At 44.9% G+C, this 21687-nt stretch overlaps 1 protein-coding gene across 2 annotated transcripts in view; it reads right to left on the bottom strand.

Annotated features, from left to right (window-relative positions):
• chas (chascon) overlaps nucleotides 1–21376 on the bottom strand; it is a 920317-nt gene extending 898941 nt beyond the window's left edge. For both annotated transcript variants that reach the window (XM_067142274.2, XM_067142275.2), the window contains exon 1: nucleotides 21312–21376. The gene's annotated coding sequence lies outside the window, so the exon portion shown is untranslated. The remainder of the gene's footprint in view (nucleotides 1–21311) is intronic.
• Between the last annotated feature and the right edge of the window lie 311 nt (nucleotides 21377–21687).

The following is a 21687-nucleotide window of genomic DNA, read 5'->3' as shown; positions in this document are numbered from 1 at the left end:
TGAAGCATGAACTCATTAGATTATCACTGCTACCGAGAAAGTGGCTGCTAACAGCTTGAATTCGGGAGATAGTGGGTTCGAACACCCATTGAAGATGACTCTCCGTGGTTTCCTATTTTCACACCAAGCAAATGCTTGGGCGGTAGGCTACCTTAATCAAGACCACTGTCACTTCCTTCCCACTTCTAGTCCTTTCCTATCCAATCGTCACCATAAGACCTGCCTGTGCTGGTGCGATGTAAATCAGATCGTAAAAATAAAGATTTCTATTTTTACTGCGGCCCGATTTTCAACATAAGTGTTTTTGACTGCCTGTAATAACCTACCCCTAACACGACAATCCTTCTCTACGAATAACATGTTTTCCCTTCGTGCTATTCCATATACTCTTTCTAGATCTACGAAACATAACTGCCCTTTCCTCTCGTAGCCTTGTCGCATACTTAAAAGCCCCATGTGGTTTGAAACTACACTGATTGTCATCCATCTTACACTCAACCACTGATCGTACCTTACTTTCCAAAATGCCTGCGGAAACCTTGCCTGGTATACTGGATCAACGAAATACTTCGACTGTTCTCGTAAACCTTTCTTTTTTCCCCTGGCAGTTACTGCTTTCGTTCAATCAGAAGGCACCTTGGTAACATCCCATGCTAATCTTATTACTCTATTATATTCCTCATTTCATCCATTCCTGTTGCTATACGACAATGTAGCTCTCCTCGCCATGAACTCGTTTGTTCGGAACTTTAGCAGAAGGGTTTCCGTTTTCATTGAGGAGATCTTTAAAATATTCCTTCCTTCTATCCAGTGATTCCCTAGTTCACCTGACTTACTCAAAACTCTACTAGATTATTGGATGTACGGATGCATGTGATCTTCTCACCCAGTCACGGATAGCCACCAACTATTCGTGAAAGAATGGACTGAGAAAACCGCTACTAATATTCCTTTTCCCTCCCTTTCAAATATTCTTTATTAAAAGTGCAGAACGGCTTCCTTTCTCACCAACTGACCATGATTTCCCAGGTTTTCACCGAAATCTTCCCATCTTCTTGGACTCGACAATTATTTCTTTCGCTCTGTTTCATTAATGTACATACAGTTCCCTGTCTTGCATCAGTTCCTGATAGACCTTCTTTTTACGTTTACAAACTGCCCTCACTTCATTATTCTGCCAAGATGTTCGCTATTTCCCATCTTTACACACAGTTGATCCTAGATACTTCATCCATTCTCTGAACCTGTTTACCATTCATCGTTTGCGTCCATGTACATCTCCCTAATTTCCTCGTCCTGGAGAATGTTTGCAGACAAATTTCACTTTCTCTATCCTAGGACTGGAAGTACTTAGTTTACTACAGATCAGATGGGGTCTGTCTCACCGGAATACCCGCACGTTCCCGATATGATGCTTTAAGAACCTTTTCACGCGTATTACTTACGTCAGCAATGCTCACCTGTTGGACTTTGCGCTGGAAAAAATGAATGGGCTTATTTTTAAGAGTTGGATGTTGGCTTCACACTTTCTGCACAGAACACTGCGCGGCTGATTTTCTAACTTCGGATATCATTCATTATATGTTCTACAATGTATCGGTCTTTAAGAAGTAGATGAAACTTTTCTTGTGGGATACACATCAGTACGTAATTTACAAGCACATGTATAAATTGTACTGAATCGTTTATTGCACTGGCTATACGAGCGCAGTGTTGCCTTTATGAGGAGGTTCGCATCACGTGACAAATCTGAAAAGCCTATGAACCTTATACGATCCTATGTGAGGTAATATTACCAGCGTATATGTTTCAAGAAAAAGACCGGAAGGTACTGTATATATGGCTTTGGAACAAATGTGTATTTTAAGGATGGTACTTTAAGTTTAGTCTATTTCTCCACGTCTTTTTAAGCAGGATAACATTTTGGGAGATGGTACCTTTAAGTTTTTGCAAATTATTTATAAGTTCTTACTATATGCGTACACAGAAATGGCCAGTATTTCCCACAAGTATTTTGCCTCTTGCGAAATAAAACAGCAAACGATAATGAGAATATTTTCCGTGAAGTGATCAGAATTTGTGACAGTATGAACTCTAAGTTTCAACATCCACACATCGTAGCGAAGAGCTGTTCATATCGCAGTTAATATAGTATGGACTTCTTCACTGTTTCAAATTGTAAATTATAAAAATTCTAAAAAAAGTCAGGCATGATGGGGAAAGTGCAGAATTTGGGCCTACCTTCCGAGTATCAAGAAGACAACAGTGAAGCTGCATTTGATAATCTAGCCAGTTAATGAGAGACGAGAACAGTGTATTTATCATTGTTATTTGTTTTACCGCGTCTTATGGCGACGATGGGAGAGGAAGGGGCTAGGAGTGGGAAGGAAACGGCTGTGGCCTTAATTAGGATGTCTGGTGTGAAAATAGGAAACCACGGAAAACCATCTTCAGGGCTGCCCACAGTTGGATTCAAACCCACTATCTCCCGGATACAAGCTCACAGCAAAGTAATTAATAAGTATAAGCAAATGAACATAAGTAGAATCGCTTTTCTACAGAGCAGTTGTTGTTATTACAAAGAAGATTTCTAAACCAAGTAAATGGTAAGGGTATTTTTAACTTACCAACGCGCATTAAATTAATGGTATGAATATTCTTAATTCCTAGACAAGTACCAAGTTTTTGGTACGACGAACATTTTGTTATTACAACTCCTGCCAACAACAGACAGTCCTCCCTATAAAATAAGAAGGGAAATTCTGTGAAAAGACAACTACCGTGCTCTACTGTGTGCAAGCACAACTAACTTCCGCGCGCACTTGATGTGTGCGCACAACTAACCTCCGCGCGCACTTGATGTGTGCGCACAACTAACCTCCGCGCGCACCTGATGTGTGCGCACAACTAACTTCCGCGCGCACTTGATGTGTACGCACAACTAACCTCCGCGCGCACTTGATGTGTGCGCACAATTAAACTCTGCGCGCACTTGATGTGTGCGCACAACTAACCTCCGCGCGCACTTGATGTGTGCACACAACTAACCTCCGCGCGCACCTGATGTGTGCGCACAACTAACTTCCGCGCGCACTTGATGTGTACGCACAACTAACCTCCGCGCGCACTTGATGTGTGCGCACAATTAAACTCTGCGCGCACTTGATGTGTGCGCACAACTAACCTCCGCGCGCACTTGGTGTGTGCGCACAACTAACCTCCGCGCGCACTTGATGTGTGCGCACAACTAACCTCCGCGCGCACTTGATGTGTACGCACAATTAAACTCTGCGCGCACTTGATGTGTGCGCACAACTAACCTCCGCGCGCACCTGATGTGTGCGCACAACTAACTTCCGCGCGCACTTGATGTGTACGCACAACTAACTTCCGCGCGCACTTGATGTGTGCGCACAACTAACCTCCGCGCGCACTTGATGTGTACGCACAATTAAACTCTGCGCGCACTTGATGTGTGCGCACAATTAAACTCTGCGCGCACTTGATGTGTGCGCACAACTAACCTCCGCGCGCACTTGGTGTGTGCGCACAACTAACCTCCGCGCGCACTTGATGTGTACGCACAATTAAACTCTGCGCGCACTTGATGTGTGCGCACAATTAAACTCTGCTCGCACTTGATGTGTGCGCACAATTAAACTCTGCTCGCACTTGATGTGTGCGCACAATTAAACTCTGCTCGCACATGATGTGTGCGCACAACTAACCTCCGCGCGCACTTGATGTGTGCGCACAATTAAACTCTGCTCGCACTTGATGTGTGCACACAATTAAACTCTGCTCGCACTTGATGTGTGCGCACAATTAAACTCTGCTCGCACTTGATGTGTGCACACAATTAAACTCTGCTCGCACTTGATGTGTGCACACAATTAAACTCTGCTCGCACTTGATGTCTGCACACAATTAAACTCTGCTCGCACTTGATGTGTGCACACAATTAAACTCTGCGCGCACTTGATGTGTGCGCACAATTAAACTCTGCTCGCACTTGATGTGTGCACACAATTAAACTCTGCTCGCACTTGATGTGTGCGCACAACTAACCTATGCTCGCACTTGATGTGTGCGCACAACTAACCTCCGCGCGCACTTGATGTGTGCGCACAACTAACCTCCGCGCACTTCATGTGTGCGCACAATTAAACTCTGCTCGCACTTGATGTGTGCGCACAATTAAACTCTGCTCGCACTTGATGTGTGCGCACAATTAAACTCTGCTCGCACTTGATATGTGCGCACAACTAACCTCCGCGCGCACTTGATGTGTGCGCACAATTAAACTCTGCTCGCACTTGATGTGTGCGCACAATTAAACTCTGCTCGCACTTGATGTGTGCGCACAACTAACCTCCGCGCGCACTTGATGTGTGCACACAATTAAACTCTGCTCGCACTTGATGTGTGCGCACAACTAACCTCCGCGCGCACTTGATGTGTGCGCACAATTAAACTCTGCTCGCACTTGATGTGTGCGCACAATTAAACTCTGCTCGCACTTGATGTGTGCGCACAATTAAACTCTGCTCGCACTTGATGTGTGCGCACAATTAAACTCTGCTCGCACTTGATGTGTGCGCACAACTAACCTCCGCGCGCACTTGATGTGTGCGCACAATTAAACTCTGCTCGCACTTGATGTGTGCGCACAACTAACCTCCGCGCGCACTTGATGTGTGCGCACAATTAAACTCTGCTCGCACTTGATGTGTGCGCACAACTAACCTCCGCGCGCACTTGATGTGTGCGCACAATTAAACTCTGCTCGCACTTGATGTGTGCGCACAATTGAACTCTGCTCGCACTTGATGTGTGCGCACAATTAAACTCTGCTCGCACTTGATGTGTGCGCACAATTGAACTCTGCTCGCACTTGATGTGTGCGCACAATTAAACTCTGCTCGCACTTGATGTGTGCGCACAATTACACTCCGCGCAATTGATGTGTACACACAATTAATATCGGCGCGGAGTTGATTTGTACGCACATTCAATATCCGCACACAGCTCATGGGTACGCACATTCAATATACGCACACAGCTCATGGGTACGCACATTCAATATCCGCACACAGCTCATGGGTACGCACATTCAATATCTGCGCACAGCAGATGTATGCGCACAACTAACCTCCGCGCGCACTTGATGTGTGCGCACAATTAAACTCTGCTCGCACTTGATGTGTGCGCACAATTGAACTCTGCTCGCACTTGATGTGTGCGCACAATTAAACTCTGCTCGCACTTGATGTGTGCGCACAACTAACCTCCGCGCGCACTTGATGTGTGCGCACAATTAAACTCTGCTCGCACTTGATGTGTGCGCACAATTAAACTCTGCTCGCACTTGATGTGTGCGCACAATTAAACTCTGCTCGCACTTGATGTGTGCGCACAATTAAACTCTGCTCGCACTTGATGTGTGCGCACAATTGAACTCTGCTCGCACTTGATGTGTGCGCACAATTAAACTCTGCTCGCACTTGATGTGTGCGCACAACTGAACTCTGCTCGCACTCGATGTGTGCGCACAATTAACCTCTGCTCGCACTTGATGTGTGCACACAATTACACTCCGCGCAATTGATGTGTACACACAATTAATATCGGCGCGGAGTTGATTTGTACGCGCATTCAATATCCGCACACAGCTCTTGGGTACGCACATGCAATATCCGCACACAGCTCATGGGTACGCACATTCAATATCTGCGCACAGCAGATGTATGCGCACAACTAACCTCCGCGCGCACTTGATGTGTGCGCACAATTAAACTCTGCGCGCACTTGATGTGTGCGCACAATTAACCTCTGCTCGCACTTGATGTGTACGCACAATTAAACTCTGCGCGCACTTGATGTGTGCGCACAATTAACCTCTGCTGGCACTTGATGTGTGCGCACAACTAACCTATGCTCGCACTTAATGTGTGCGCACAATTAAACTCTGCTCTTGATGTGTGCGCACAATTAAACTCTGCTCGCACTTGGTGTGTGCGGCGCACAACTAACCTCCGCGCGCACTTGATGTGTGCGCACAACTAACCTCCGCGCGCACTTGATGTGTGCGCACAATTAAACTCTGCTCGCACTTGATGTGTACGCACAATTAAACTCTACGCGCACTTGATGTGTACGCACAATTAAACTCTGCGCGCACTTGATGTGTGCGCACAATTAAACTCTGCTCGCACTTGATGTGTGCGCACAATTAAACTCTGCTCGCACTTGATGTGTGCGCACAATTGAACTCTGCTCGCACTTGATGTGTGCGCACAACTAACCTCCGCGCGCACTTGATGTGTGCGCACAATTAAACTCTGCTCCCACTTGGTGTGTGCGCACAACTAACCTCCGCGCGCACTTGATGTGTGCGCACAATTAAACTCTGCTCGCACCTGATGTGTGCGCACAACTAACCTCCGCGCGCACTTGATGTGTGCGCACAATTAAACTCTGCTCGCACTTGATGTGTGCGCACAATTAAACTCTGCTCGCACTTGATGTGTGCGCACAACTAACCTCCGCGCGCACTTGATGTGTGCGCACAATTAAACTCTGCTCGCACTTGGTGTGTACGCACAATTAACCTCCGCGCGCACTTGATGTGTGCGCACAATTAAACTCTGCTCGCACTTGATGTGTGCGCACAATTAAACTCTGCTCGCACTTGATGTGTGCGCACAATTAAACTCTGTTCGCACTTGATGTGTGCGCACAACTAACCTCCGCGCGCACTTGATGTGTGCGCACAATTAAACTCTGCTCGCACTTGATGTGTGCGCACAATTAAACTCTGCTCGCACTTGATGTGTGCGCACAATTAAACTCTGCTCGCACTTGATGTGTGCGCACAATTAAACTCTGCTCGCACTTGGTGTGTACGCACAACTAACCTCCGCGCGCACTTGATGTGTGCGCACAATTGAACTCTGCTCGCACTTGATGTGTGCGCACAATTGAACTCTGCTCGCACTTGATGTGTACGCACAATTAAACTCTGCGCGCACTTGATGTGTGCGCACAATTAAACTCTGCTCCCACTTGGTGTGTGCGCACAACTAACCTCGGCGCGCACTTGATGTGTGCGCACAATTAAACTCTGCTCGCACCTGATGTGTGCGCACAACTAACCTCCGCGCGCACTTGATGTGTGCGCACAATTAAACTCTGCTCGCACTTGATGTGTGCGCACAATTAAACTCTGCTCGCACTTGATGTGTGCGCACAATTGAACTCTGCTCGCACTTGATGTGTACGCACAATTAAACTCTGCTCGCACTTGATGTGTGCGCACAATTACACTCCGCGCAATTGATGTGTACACACAATTAATATCGGCGCGGAGTTGATTTGTACGCACATTCAATATCCGCACACAGCTCATGGGTACGCACATTCAATATCCGCACACAGCTCATGGGTACGCACATTCAATATCCGCACACAGCTCATGGGTACGCACATTCAATATCTGCGCACAGCTGATGTATGCGCACAACTAACCTCCGCGCGCACTTGATGTGTGCGCACAATTGAACTCTGCTCGCACTTGATGTGTACGCACAATTAAACTCTGCGCGCACTTGATGTGTGCGCACAATTAAACTCTGCTCCCACTTGGTGTGTGCGCACAACTAACCTCGGCGCGCACTTGATGTGTGCGCACAATTAAACTCTGCTCGCACCTGATGTGTGCGCACAACTAACCTCCGCGCGCACTTGATGTGTGCGCACAATTAAACTCTGCTCGCACTTGATGTGTGCGCACAATTAAACTCTGCTCGCACTTGATGTGTGCGCACAATTGAACTCTGCTCGCACTTGATGTGTACGCACAATTAAACTCTGCTCGCACTTGATGTGTGCGCACAATTACACTCCGCGCAATTGATGTGTACACACAATTAATATCGGCGCGGAGTTGATTTGTACGCACATTCAATATCCGCACACAGCTCATGGGTACGCACATTCAATATCCGCACACAGCTCATGGGTACGCACATTCAATATCCGCACACAGCTCATGGGTACGCACATTCAATATCCGCACACAGCTCATGGGTACGCACATTCAATATCTGCGCACAGCTGATGTATGCGCACAACTAACCTCCGCGCGCAGTTCATGCACTCAAATGAGGTAGAAATACTTCTTGCGTGGAACTTATTAACCTCCATTGGATTATCCTGCTCCGGCTGGGCTTAGTGGCTCAGACGGTAGAGCGTTGGCCTTCTGAGCCCAAATAGGTGGCTTCGATCACAGCTCAGGCTAATGGTATTTTAAAGTGTTCAGATACGCGGATCTTATGCCGGTACATTGACCAACAACTCAGCGTCTCCTACAACTAGTGGTTTAACGTTGGAAGCTTTTAGGTAGATCAATGATGTCGTTAAAGCACAGCTCCGGCATTTGCGTGCTGTGAGAATGGGCTACCGACGGTGGGATTCGAACCCACCATCACCTACATACCAACTCACAGTTATGTGAGACGAATCTCACAGTCAACTTCTTCGGTGTAAAAGAGTGAGTGGGACGTACAAACCAATCAATTATTATTATTATTATTATTATTATTATTATTATTATTATTATTATTATTATTATTATTATTATTATTATTATTATTATTATTATTATTATTATTATTATTATATAATTCGCTGGGGCCATCAAGGACCACGTTAAGTCTTGTTGCATTTGACACTGAACTTGGCCTTTTTTTAGAGCCCAAATTTCCCTCATTCTTTGTGAGTGGGCCTGCTTACGCTCCTCTGTCCAAGGGGCACCGTGTCTTCTCTTCGGTTGCTCGTCTCGGTTTAGCCCGTTCGTCAATATTTTCTTGCGGAAGAGATCTCTGTTAAGGGCGTCTTCAGCTGAGATATGTAGAATTTGCAGGTCTTCTTTGGTATTTCTAAACCAGGGAATTGTGGTTTTGGGGTTTCAATCAAAAAAGTGAAAGATTTATTTAGTTAACTTTCTTCCGTCCATTCTTTTCAGATGACCGTAAAATCGTGCCCGTCTTTTTCTGATTGTGTCGGTAATTTTCTCTATTTTGCTGTAGACTTCCTTGTTGCATCTCTTTTGATGGATTCCATTTCTGTACTTTGATCCCAAGATTCCTCTCACAATTTTGCGTTCTCTTTTCTCCAGTTCTTCAAGGAGTCCTTTGTTGGCATTTAGAGACAGGGTTTCGGCTGCATATAGAACTACTGGCTTCAGAACTGTTTCATAGTGACGTATCTTGGTGTTTTGGGAAAGGCATTTTTTGTTGTACATTGTGCGGGATGTTTGGCAGGCTATTTCCAGTTTGCGTACTCGCTCCTGAAGTGCTTCTTTGTCCATTTTTCGTGATGATCTCACCCAGGTATTTGAATTTGTCTACTCGGGTGATGTACCCGTATTTTGTATGGAGTTTTGGTGGAGCCACTTTGATGTTAGCCATTACTTCTGTTTTCTCAAACGATATCTGCAAACCAGTTTGTTCGGCAATTTCCTTTAAAATTTCAACTTGAGTGCTAGCGGTTTCTATGTCGTTTGAAAGAACAGCAATATCATCGGCAAATGCTAAGCAGTCTGTTGCGATCCCCTTGTATTTGGTTCCTATTCTCAATGAACTGTAGTTGGTTTCCTGTAATCTCACCCCCCAGGTTCTGATGATCTTTTCAAGAACACAGCTGAAGAGTATCGGGGATAGCCCATCACCTTGTCGGACTCCTGTTTTGATGTCAAAGAAATGCGAGAGACATCCGTGGAACTTCACCTTGGATTTTGTATCGGTCAGGGTGGCTCTAATTAATGCCAGCAGTTTCAAATCAATTCCAAATTCATTTAAGATGTTTAGCAGAACTTCCCGGTCAATGGAGTCGTACGCTTTCTTAAAGTCCACAAAGACAGACACATACTGCTTGGACCTTAGTGTACAATATCTGATTTTCGTTTTGAGATTTTGGATCTGTTCAGCTGTTGAGCGACCTTTTCTGAACCCTCCTTGGTATTCACCTATTTGATGTTCGACTTGTGCTTCCAAACGCTCCAGGATGGCAAGTGATAGAATTTTGTAAGTCACGGGTAGAAAAGATATTCCTCTGTAGTTGTTGATGTTTTTCATGCTGCCTTTTTTGTGTAATGGATGGATCAAAGCTATTTTCCAATCTTCGGGTAGGGTCTCCTTGTTCCAAATTTCTTCTATTTGCTTTTGCAGGATATCAAGTGATTCTTCTGGGGCATATTTCCATAGTTCTGCTACTACTGAGTCTTCCCCGGCGCTTTGTTATTTTTGAGACGGGCAATGTGGCGCTTGATTTCATCTCTGTCGGGTGGTCTGGAATCTGGGTACCTGAATAAGGGTTCCTTGGTCTCGATGGAGCTTTGCGGTTTAGAGCAATTAAGTAAATTCTTGAAGTAATCTGCCAGAATGCTGCAATTTTCTTCATTTGACGTCGCCAATGTGCCGTCCTTTCGCTCAAAGCATAGAGATGGTGGTTTATAGCCAGTGAGTTTGCGTTTGAAGGCTCTGTAGTACTCTCTGCTTTCATTCTTCCTAAAGTTTTGTTCTATCTTTTCAATGAGCGATTTTTCGTATTTACGTTTCTCAGTTCTGAACACCCTAGTTGCTTGGGCACGTTGGGTTTTGTAGGTTTCCCAATCATTTTCTGATTTCGTAGAGTAGTACTGTTTCCACGCATTGAGTCTTTCTTGGAGGACTGATTCGCAGGTACTATTCCACCAGGCATGCTTTTTGCTTCTTTTGATTTCTGAAACGTCTTTGGCGGCCTCAACAAGGAGACTTTTGGCGTTGTTAAAGTCACAGTCATTTGGTCTAGCCTTCTCCTGGAACTCCTCGACCCTTTGCTGAAGTTTATCATTGTAGAAGCGTGTGATCTGTTTGTTTGTCTTCCTTGTGTTTGCGGGAATTGGTTTGAATTTGATAAGAGACATATAATGATCTGAGGCCACATTGATGCATTTCTTTACCTTGACATTCATAATTTCAGGGCTGTTTCTCCTGGAGATTGCAACATGATCAATTTGGAACTCTCCGAGAGCTTGGACGGGAGAACGCCAAGTCATTTGCTTTCTGGGTAGATAGCGAAAGTGGGTCGACATGACCTGCAGGTTGTGATTTTCGCAAATGGACACCAGTCTTTTGCCGTTGGGATTGGTTCTTTTGTGAGCAGGGTAATTTCCTATAACTTCCTTGTACTTCCCTTCACGACCTAGTTGGGCATTGAAGTCACCCAAAAGAAGCTTGACATGGTGTTTGGGGATTTTGTTTAATTTTTCATCCAATAGGTCCCAGAAATTATCAACTTCGTCTGGATCAGACTTGTTCTTATCGTTTGTAGGAGCATGTGCGTTAACTAGGGCGTAGGTTTTCTTCGCGCATTTAATTGTGAGTATAGACAATCTGTCATTCACAGGTTCGAAATTTGCAACCGATTTAAGGATATTGGTTCTAACAGCAAACGCGGTTCCAAGCATCACAGCTCCATTCAGGATTCCTCTTTGCGCTTTGCTCTTGAAAAATCGGTAGGCTTCGGATTCAAAAATCTCCTCATCTGGGTACCTTGTTTCCTGTAGGGCCATTATGGATATCTGATTTTCGTGAAGAGCTTTGGTGAGGGTTTTCAGCTTGCCAGTTTGTGTAAGTGAATTTATGTTGAAAGTTGCTAGAAAGGTTTTAGATTTTGGCCTGAGTTTTTGACTCTTCGGGGTACACCGAGACGCTCCGACTCGTCTCTTGCATGATGTCGAGTCTCCCCCAGAATCGGAATGAGACTCGTGCGCCGTGGCGTTCACGACGAGGGATTTATCCGAAGATTTACCCCCTGGGGTATGTTTCTTGAAATGTTGTGCCATCATGCTTTTTGACTTGACTTTGCTTTGGACGGGTACCCATCCTTTTACAACTAGGGTTGTTAGCCCTAGAGGTTGCCTCAAGATGTTTTCTTGCTTCTGGTCATTTACCAGTCTTCGCCGTAACCTTGGCAAGGGACCAGTTTTTTCACGGTGGTATTTTATTTCCCTACTAGACCTACCCTCTGACTCTGCTGGCGGCAGAGCCAGCGAGTTTCCTCAATTCCAATGGGACGCGCCCGATGGAGTCAACCGGTAAATCCCCTTATTATTATTATTATTATTATTATTATTATTATTATTATTATTATTATTATTATTATTATTATTCAATCCGTTTACCTTTCAGGGTTGGTATTCCCCTCGGACTCAGCAAGGGATCCCACCTCTACCGCCTCAAAGGCAGTGTCGTAGAGCGTGAGCGTACAACTGGGTAGGAGGATCAGTACCTCGCAAAGGCGACCTCAGCTGGTATGCTGAACAGAGGCCTTGTGGGTGATGGGAAGATTAGAAGGGGTACAGAAGGAAAAGGGCAGGAAGCGACCGTATTCTTAAGTTAGGTACCATCCCGGCATTTGCCCGGAAGGAAGTGTGAAACCACGGAAAACCCTTTCGAGGATGTCTCAGGAGGGAATCGAATGCCCGTCTACTCAGATGACCTCCCGAGGCTGAGTGAACCGCGTTCTTACCACTTTTCAAATTTCATAGCAGAGCCGGGAATCGAATCCGGTCCTCCAGAGATGGCAGCTAATGACACTAGTCCCTACACTACTGGATCTACTACAACTAATTCAGTTACCTTTATTCAGCAAGTTTCCGAATCCATAAACGAAAGGTTTCCCACTGATGTAATTTGTACTGATTTTGCAAAGGCTTTGACCACGATGTAATTATCGAAGTTCGGTCTAGTTCCCTTGCGATGTATGAGTGGTTATGGGCTAGAAGACATGACGGACACAGCTATTGTATTGTTTCTCAGCTCCTTGGTAAACAATTCACGGTATTTTCAGTTGTGTTCGTATTTAACAAGAAAAGAAATAAAGTTCAAATTTATCTCTTGTTAGCAGCAGGTATTGGCCATTCATCCTACACACTTCCTTGTTCAATTTCTGTAAATAGTAACGGTCAAATACTTTTACTGAATTTATAATACGTAAAAATGTGAACAAGGACACTGACTATCCAGCCATTAAGTAGGGAGCTCTAATTCGGAAGTTGCTCATCGCCAGATGGTTCATTTTTCGCTATGCGTTACGTGCCACACACTTCAGCTCTGTTCTATCCTGGGTTATTTCGTTGCACTTTATTCTATTGTATTTTATTTTATATTTCTTTCTTCTACCACATTCGTCTGATGACCTTTTTGTTACTTCTCATACGCGCGGTGTAATAGGAACATCTCAGCTCCCGCTTGGGAGCCATCTGGTGACCACTTACTACGACCAACGGTAAAGTCGAGATTTTCTTCTGAAGACGCTGAGCAAAGTTCTCTCCGAACTTTCACCTTGTGTTCTTAATAATGTTATTGGCTTTACGTCCCACTAAATAGTTTTTTACGTTTCTCGGAGGCGCTAATGTGCCGGAATTTAGTCCCACAGGAGTTCTTTTACGTGCCACTAAATCTACCGATACCGTATTTGAGCACCATCGGACTGAGCCAGACTGGGGACAGAAAACCTCTCAGCCCGGCATCTTGTTTTCCTGACACGGCATAAGCCCAAAAGCCTATTACAAAATTCTTCCGACTCTCACGTTTCTCATACCTTAGCTTGGGTGCTACGAATAAGCTTCAGTAGATCCAGCTTTTGAGGGCAAGGCGAGCTCACATTCATCATCCCACCACCAATTGTATTTTCTGGAATAGTACTTCTTAAGGTTTAACGTTTCACAAAACGCATTATAATATCATTAGTTTCTCTGTATTGGTTAATTATATCAACACAACATTCACGATATTCTCCCCAATTTTTCAGCGATAGGGAGGAAAGATCGTCCCTGGAGCCGAAGTGAGGGGGAAATGATCCGAGCCGGAGTGTCGTTAAACACATGCTCGGGGCTGGTTTACACGGATAGTAGCAAGTAGAGTAGAGTGGGTTTCCGCTGTCGTAAAGTAACTCTACCACTATCCTACCCCCTCCGAGAGCTGGCGGAGAAGGCCGAGGACGCTCGATTTTTCAGTTGGCGCGTCATTCGCCTATTTCCATGTGTGTACTGACGGTATTCCGCTGAGTAAACTGAGCATTTTTGTGCGTTTATTTGGTGGCAAAACCAAGTGTACGGAAGAAGAAACATGTACATTTGTAGAACTGACAGTGAAAAAAGAATGTCTATGGAACATCTACACTCCCTCTCTTAAGTGGTTTAGTAAAGTATAATTTGCAAGGTAATACTGCAAGCCGTCCGCCTCTGTGGTGTGGTTAGTGTGATTAGCTGCCACCCCCGGAGGCCCGGATTCGATTCCCGACTCTGCCACGAAATTTGAAAAGTAGTACGAGGGCTGGAACCGGGTCCACTCAGCCTCGGGAGGTCAACTCAGTAGAGGTGGGTTCGATTCCCACCTCAGCCATCCTGGAAGTAGTTTTCCGTTGTTTCCCGCTTCTCCTCCAGGCAAATGCCGAGATGGTACCTAACTTAACGCCACGGCCTCTTCCTTCCCTCTTCCTTGTCTATCCCTTCCAATCTTCCCATCCCCCACTAGGGCCCCTGTTCAGCATAGCAGGTGACACCGCCTGGGCGAGGTACTGGTCATCCTCACCAGTTGTATCCCCCGACCCAATGTCTCATGCTCCAGGACACTGCCCTTGAGGCGGTAGAGGTGGGTCCCTCGCTGAGTCCGAGGGAAAAATAAACCCTGGAGGGTGAGCAGATTAATAAAGAAAGCCACAACGAAACATTATAGCTCAGTGATATTAAGGGGGGGTGCACCTTTGGAGCTCAAACAAATGCAGGTGTATTGTCCTATAATGGAGAACAGACCTCCCTCTTTTTAATGGAAGAAGGATTTAAAAAATACCTAAACCTATAATAGTTTCGAAGATGCAACAACAAATATAAACAAGTGTCAGCTGGATTGTCCCTTTAGATGAAGGTTTCTCAAGATTCAGTGTTACACAGCGTGTTCATCATGATTGTGTCTCGAAGTGTTTAAGTTAGACAATGATGCAGGACTGTGTACTTTAATCATATTAATAACATACATAGGGATCTTCTACCTCGTATCACTTGACAATGCCATTAATTTTAAGCAATAACAGTAATGTCCACAACAAATAGAATAATTTTCATATTTTGTTTGGAATATCCAAAATAATTATTGTTTACAGTACAATGTCAGGTCTTGAAGCTTAATCTCTACACCTGTACCGTACAAGCAACGAACAAACGAATTATATAAATAGATCAGTAATTGGGGTATTTATGGCAAAGAAGCTACTACAAATTAGGCCTACGCCAGCGTGTTTTACAGTGTACTGATGGCTATTATCATTGGCCAAGAACTTCAGAGTCACCTCAAGCTTAAATCTCTGTGTTATTGCATTTCTCATCACTGTGGTGTGTCTTTGAATTTGCGGTGTTCTAACATCTAACAGTGTCTGAAAGTTATCAGGCTTCGATCTCATGCACTTTCTGTATTCTTCTTTATACTCTGTCGCAAGTTCTCTCAGAATTAATGTTGATGCCCCGAGTGTTTCTCTCCTGAGCCAGCCTCTTACCCATTCCCTTCTTTCCTCATTTGCTTCTTCTAATGCTTCACTAACCTCTTGCATTAATATGTTTGCAAATGTCTTTAAACTCTTCATTACGATGTGGTTGCGTCTTGACATGGTGCTACTACTGTATGACTCTACTCCCGTATGAACGATACAAGTGTCAGCTCTACCAGACAGTGGTAGAGTAGAGTAACGTGGCTACTCTACTATCTACTCTACTCGCCTCGCTACTCTACCCGTGTAAACCAGCCCTCAAGGTACCTGGGATGGACGAGATACACGAGTAAGTGATCTGTCATCCCATAGAAAAATTTGTTCATCATCTATATCTTCCAAGAGGCGCTGGCATTCTGACCCCAGCTTGGCAAGTTCGATCCTGGATCCCAATAGCATTACATGACGGGGTTCCCCAGAAAGGAAGGTTGCGGCCCTATTTTTCTCTTCAGATAAAATAGAGGTGGTAGCGTCACGAATAACATTAGGAACTATCTCCGAATATGACAACTGAATGGCATTTAAAACGAACTCTGCTGTTTTATTCACAACTCCATAACTCGATGTAGCATACACAGGACAGTACCGGTTAAGTCTTAGTGGTAAACTAGGAGGGCTTCTTTGTCCATTGTCAGAAATTTTCCATGGATTGTAAACCGTTGGTCGAGGTGGAGGATTCTCGTCTTCTATTACACAGGAACATTTCTCGCCTACTATCACAATGTGTGGTCAGGTATGAAGATAATATGTTTCCAGGAACATTTCTCATCTAGTATCACAATGAGTGGTCAGGATTGATGATAATGGATCCCCAGGATCATTTCTCATCTAGTATCACAATATGTGGTCAGGTATGATGATAATGGCTCCCCAGGAACATTTCTTACCAACTATCACAATGTGTGGTCAGGTATGATAATGGGTCCCCAGGAACAAATCTCATTTAGTATCAAATGTGTGGTCAGGTATATGATAATGAGTCTCCCTGGACATTTCTTACCAACTGTCACAATGTATGGTCAGGTATGGTGACAAGGGGTCCCCAGGAAAGTTTCTCATTTAGTATTACAATGTGTGGTCTGGTATGATGATAATGAGTCTCCAAGAACATTTATCACCTAAGATCACAACGTGCGGTCAGGTATAATGATAACGGGTCCCCGGGAACATTTTCACCTACTATCGAAAAGTGCGATCAGGTATGCTCATAATGAGTCCCCAGGAACACTCATCACCTACTCTCACAATGTGAGGTCAGGTATGATGATAACGAGTCGCCAGGAGCAGTTATCACCTACTATCACAATGTGAGGTCACGTATGATGAAAATGAGTCTTCAGGAACACTTCTCACCTACTATCACAATGTGGGGTCTGGTATGATGTCAAAGGGCCTCCAGGAACATTTCTCACCTACTATCACAATGTGTGGTCGGGTATGATGTCAAAGGGCCTCCAGGAACATTTCTCACCTACTATCACAATGTGGGGTCGGGTATGATGATAAGGACTCTCCAGGAACACTTCTCACCTACTATCACAATGTGGGGTCGGGTATGATGATAAGGACTCTCCAGGAACACTTCTCACCTACTATCACAATGTGTGGTCGGGTATGATGTCAAAGGGCCTCCAGGAACATTTCTCACCTACTATCACAATGTGTGGTCGGGTATGATGTCAAAGGGCCTCCAGGAACATTTCTCACCTACTATCACAATGTGGGGTCAGGTATGATGTCAAAGGGCCTCCAGGAACATTTCTCACCTACTATCACAATGTGTGGTCGGGTATGATGTCAAAGGGCCTCCAGGAACACTTCTCACCTACTATCACAATGTGGGGTCGGGTATGATGATAAGGACTCTCCAGGAACACTTCTCACCTACTATCACAATGTGGGGTCGGGTATGATGATAATGAGTCCCCAGGAATTTATCTCACCTACTATCACAATGTGTACCGAGCTCGATAGCTGCAGTCGCTTAAGTGCTGCCAGTATCCAGTATTCGGGAGATAGTGGGTTCGAACCCCACTCTCGGCAGCCCTAGAGATGGTTTTCTGTGGTTTCCCATTTTCACACCAGGCAAATGCTGGGTCTGTACCTTAATTAAGGCCACGGCCGCTTCCTTCCAACTGCTAGCCCTTGCCTGTCCCATCGTCGCCATAAGACAATCTGTGTCGGTGCTACATACAGCCAATAGCAAATCACAATGTGTGGTCAGGTATGATGATAATGAGTCCCCAGGAACATTTCTCACCTACTATCACAATGTGGGGTCAGGTATGATGATAATGAGTCTTCAGGAACAATGATCACCTACTATCACAATGTGGAGTCCGGCTCCATGGCTAAATGGTTAACGTGCTGGCCTTTGGTCACAGGGTCCCGGGTTCGATTCCCGGCAAAGTCGGGAATTTCAACCATCATTGGTTAATTTCGCTGGCACGGGGGCTGGGTGTATGTGTCTTCTTCATCATCATTTCATCCTCATCCCGACGCGCAGGTCGCCTTCGGGTGTCAAATCAAAAGACCTGCATCTAGTGAGCCGAACATGTCCTCGGACACTCCCGGCACTAAAAGCCATACGCCATTTCATTTCATCACAATGTGTGGTCAGGTATGATGATAAGGACTCTCCAGGAACATTTCTCACCTTCTATCACAATGTGTGGTCAGGTATGATGATAATGAGTCACCAGGAACAGTTATCACCTACTATCACAATGTGTGGTCAGGTATGATGATAAGGACTCTCCAGGAACATTTCTCACCTTCTATCACAATGTGTGGTCAGGTATGATGATAATGAGTCACCAGGAACAGTTATCACCTACTATCACAATGTGTGGTCAGGTATGATGATAAGGACTCTCCAGGAACATTTCTCACCTTCTATCACAATGTGTGGTCAGGTATGATGAAAATGAGTCTCCAGGAACTTATCTCACCTACTATCACAATGTGTGGTCAGGTATGATGAAAATGAGTCTCCAGGAACTTATCTCACCTACTATCACAATGTGTGGTCAGGTATGATGATAATGAGTCACCAGGAACAGTTATCACCTACTATCACAATGTGTGGTCAGGTATGATGATAAGGACTCTCCAGGAACATTTCTCACCTTCTATCACAATGTGTGGTTAGGTATGATGATAAGGACTCTCCAGGAACATTTCTCACCTTCTATCACAATGTGTGGTCAGGTATGATGAAAATGAGTCTCCAGGAACTTATCTCACCTACTATCACAATGTGTGGTTAGGTATGATGATAATGAGTCTCCGGGAACTTATCTCGCCTACTATCACAATGTGTCGTCACGTATTGATGAAAATGAGTCTCCGGGAACATTTCTCACCTACTATCAAAATGTGGGGTCGGGTATGATGATAATGTGTCTCCAGGAACATTCTTCATTTTGTAGGGCCACGCAATGTCTACCGCTATGTGATTATGGGTCCCAAGCAACATTTTTACCTAGTATCACAATGTCCACCACGGCCCTGAATTCGTCAACTTCCCCTCGTAATTTCCCGGCTTGTTTGGATTCCCAATTCAGCCAAATTTTTCAAACTCGTTTGACTGGAACGGGCTGTTCACAGCAGGCTGCAGTAGTGAACGCCAGCACTCTATTACTGAGAAAATAATCTTATTGACGCTTTCAATAATAATAATAATTCTATCTCACAGTTCTATTTATTTGTAATCTGTTAGGTGTTCCAGACCTAAGCTTACGCACACCAATAGCTCGACATCTGTCCCTCATCAAATGACCATAGCCATTCATGGAAGGAGTGTAGACGACCCCACCCTACCTCCTCCAGAAACTCGGCCGCCCACGCTGCATAGCTCGTATCAGCCAAGAGTCTTGTATGTTGAAGTACCGAGCTTGATAGCTGCAGTCTCTTAAGTGCGGCCAGTATCCAGTATTGGGGAGATAGTGGGTTCGAGCCCCACTGTCAGCAGCCCTGAAGATGGTTTTCCGTGGTTTACCATTTTCACACCAGACAAATACCGGGGCTGTACCTTAATTAAGGCCACGGCCGCTTCCTTCCACTTCATAGGCCTTTCCTATCGCATCGTCGCCATAAGACCTATCCGTGTGTACTGATCGTAATACGTGTAGATCAGTCTGCCCTACGATAAACTGTACTTTCGTGACAATTTATAGAAATAAATAAAAAATATGGAGTTTTGACAACTCTGTCCATGAACCCCAAATGTATGATGTCAGTGTACCGTTGTCTTCATACGGCATTAGATGAAATGTAACACATGTTTTACGGCCAGACGCTAACCTTAGTTGAGGAGCTAATGAATATGTAATGAGGTGAACTGTCGCGGCGTTTGTCTGAAAGTGAAACACTTTGTCAGGACAATCGACCACTGGGCTCGAACCCAGAGCTTGGCTCCACATTCGCAAAGTAAGCTTGATAACTTACCAGTCAAGTCATTTCACTCAAAGGTCATTATCTGATTTACTGGGAAACAGGGCTGCCGGTAATGGGGTTCGAACCTACTATCTAACAGCACGGCCAACTCGCTCAGTGACAATGACTCTGAAGAAAGGCACGAAAAGACACGGGACGAATATTAGTTCTAAGTAAACAGCTATTTCACATGTATGTTCAGCCTATATTAACTAAACATACAAAAAATCCTTCTTTCTGTTCTGACAAAGTTGACCTGAATATCAATGTCATTGTGCTGACAGCCTGCGTCCCACGAGCTACTTTTACGGTTTCGGAGACGCCAGACTGAAGGAATTTACTCCAGCAGGAGTTCTTTGACGTGCCAGTAAATCTACCGACACGAGGCTCACATATTTAAGCACCTTCAAATACCACCGCACTGAGCCAAGTTGGGGTGAGAATGCCAGCGCCTCAACCCGGCAATACATGATACGAGATGTATCGTCCACAGTCCGCAGTCCTACATTTACTTCAGCTTGCATTCGGGACATGGTGGGTTCAAACCCCACTGCTGGCAGCCCTGAACATGTTTTTTTTTCGTAGTTTCCCATTTTCCCACCAGACTTCATCTTAAGTAGAGACAGTGTCGCTTCGTCGCCAAAAGACCTACCGGTGTCGGTAACGACGAGAGGCATGCTCTGGTCTCTCCGTCGCATATAATATCGAGGAAATGAAAGGTTTCCTCTCTCACAATCAGCAGACCACAGTGTCCTTTACGCCACTCTCTATCGTCTTCTATTGGACAGTGATATTTTAAGACAGCAGTTTTCCATCATTTTCGTTATATTATTACCGGTAAGTCATGTGTGTCTCAGCTGACTGTAATTCATACCTTAATCTTTCTAGATAAGCATGTTTTACCATCACATTGTGACAGCCAAATGTGACACTTCATGAATTAATTGAAAATAGCCCGCAGTCAGCAAGATATGTGAAAAGGTTGACAAACCAGGAAAGTTATCTATCAACAAAGTTTAGAAATTAGCGAAAGTCTTCCTTGATGCGCTGGTGAAAAGGTCCAGTAACTTTTAAATATTTGTATAACCGTCCTAAAGTAGCGCGAGTATAAAGAAAGAAGAAAATAATATGTTCAGTCCTCATGATCTGCTCTCCACACGTGCTAGCGCAGAGCCTCTTGAAACTGAGGAAGGATATTCATTTTTCATTATGAGCACGTTAAATGTTGTCAGTTAAAATACAGTTATGTTTGATAAGAGCTCGAGATTAAAGTGAAGCAGTCCTACCTGTCCCACGCAACTCCACACCTGAGCACACTACACAACACACGAGTTAGCTGCGCGGCGGGCCATGCACGACTGACCGGCCAGCCACACTCAAGGGCTCACCATATGCAACCGAGGTCAAGATACATCAAGAGATGGCGACTATTTCGGGCCGTGACTCAGGAGCGGTGCGCTCTGGCCGTTGTTTTCCAGCCTTACACTATTATGACGTTTTGAGGTTCCCTGTACGGACATATACTACAAGGAAAAAACTGGCAATCTCCAATGAACACAGCTTTACAGGGGAGAGGAGATACATGCACGAATATTTTACAGAATATAAACCTTCTACTTTTAAACACTTTAAAATGCAGCATAACCTAATATGGCAGGTTTA

Source organism: Anabrus simplex, chromosome 2 (assembly GCF_040414725.1).
Source record: "Anabrus simplex isolate iqAnaSimp1 chromosome 2, ASM4041472v1, whole genome shotgun sequence".
NCBI classification, from domain to species: domain Eukaryota; kingdom Metazoa; phylum Arthropoda; class Insecta; order Orthoptera; family Tettigoniidae; genus Anabrus; species Anabrus simplex.
Note: the sequence above shows the minus strand (reverse complement) of the source record. Positions and strands in the feature narration are given on the sequence as shown.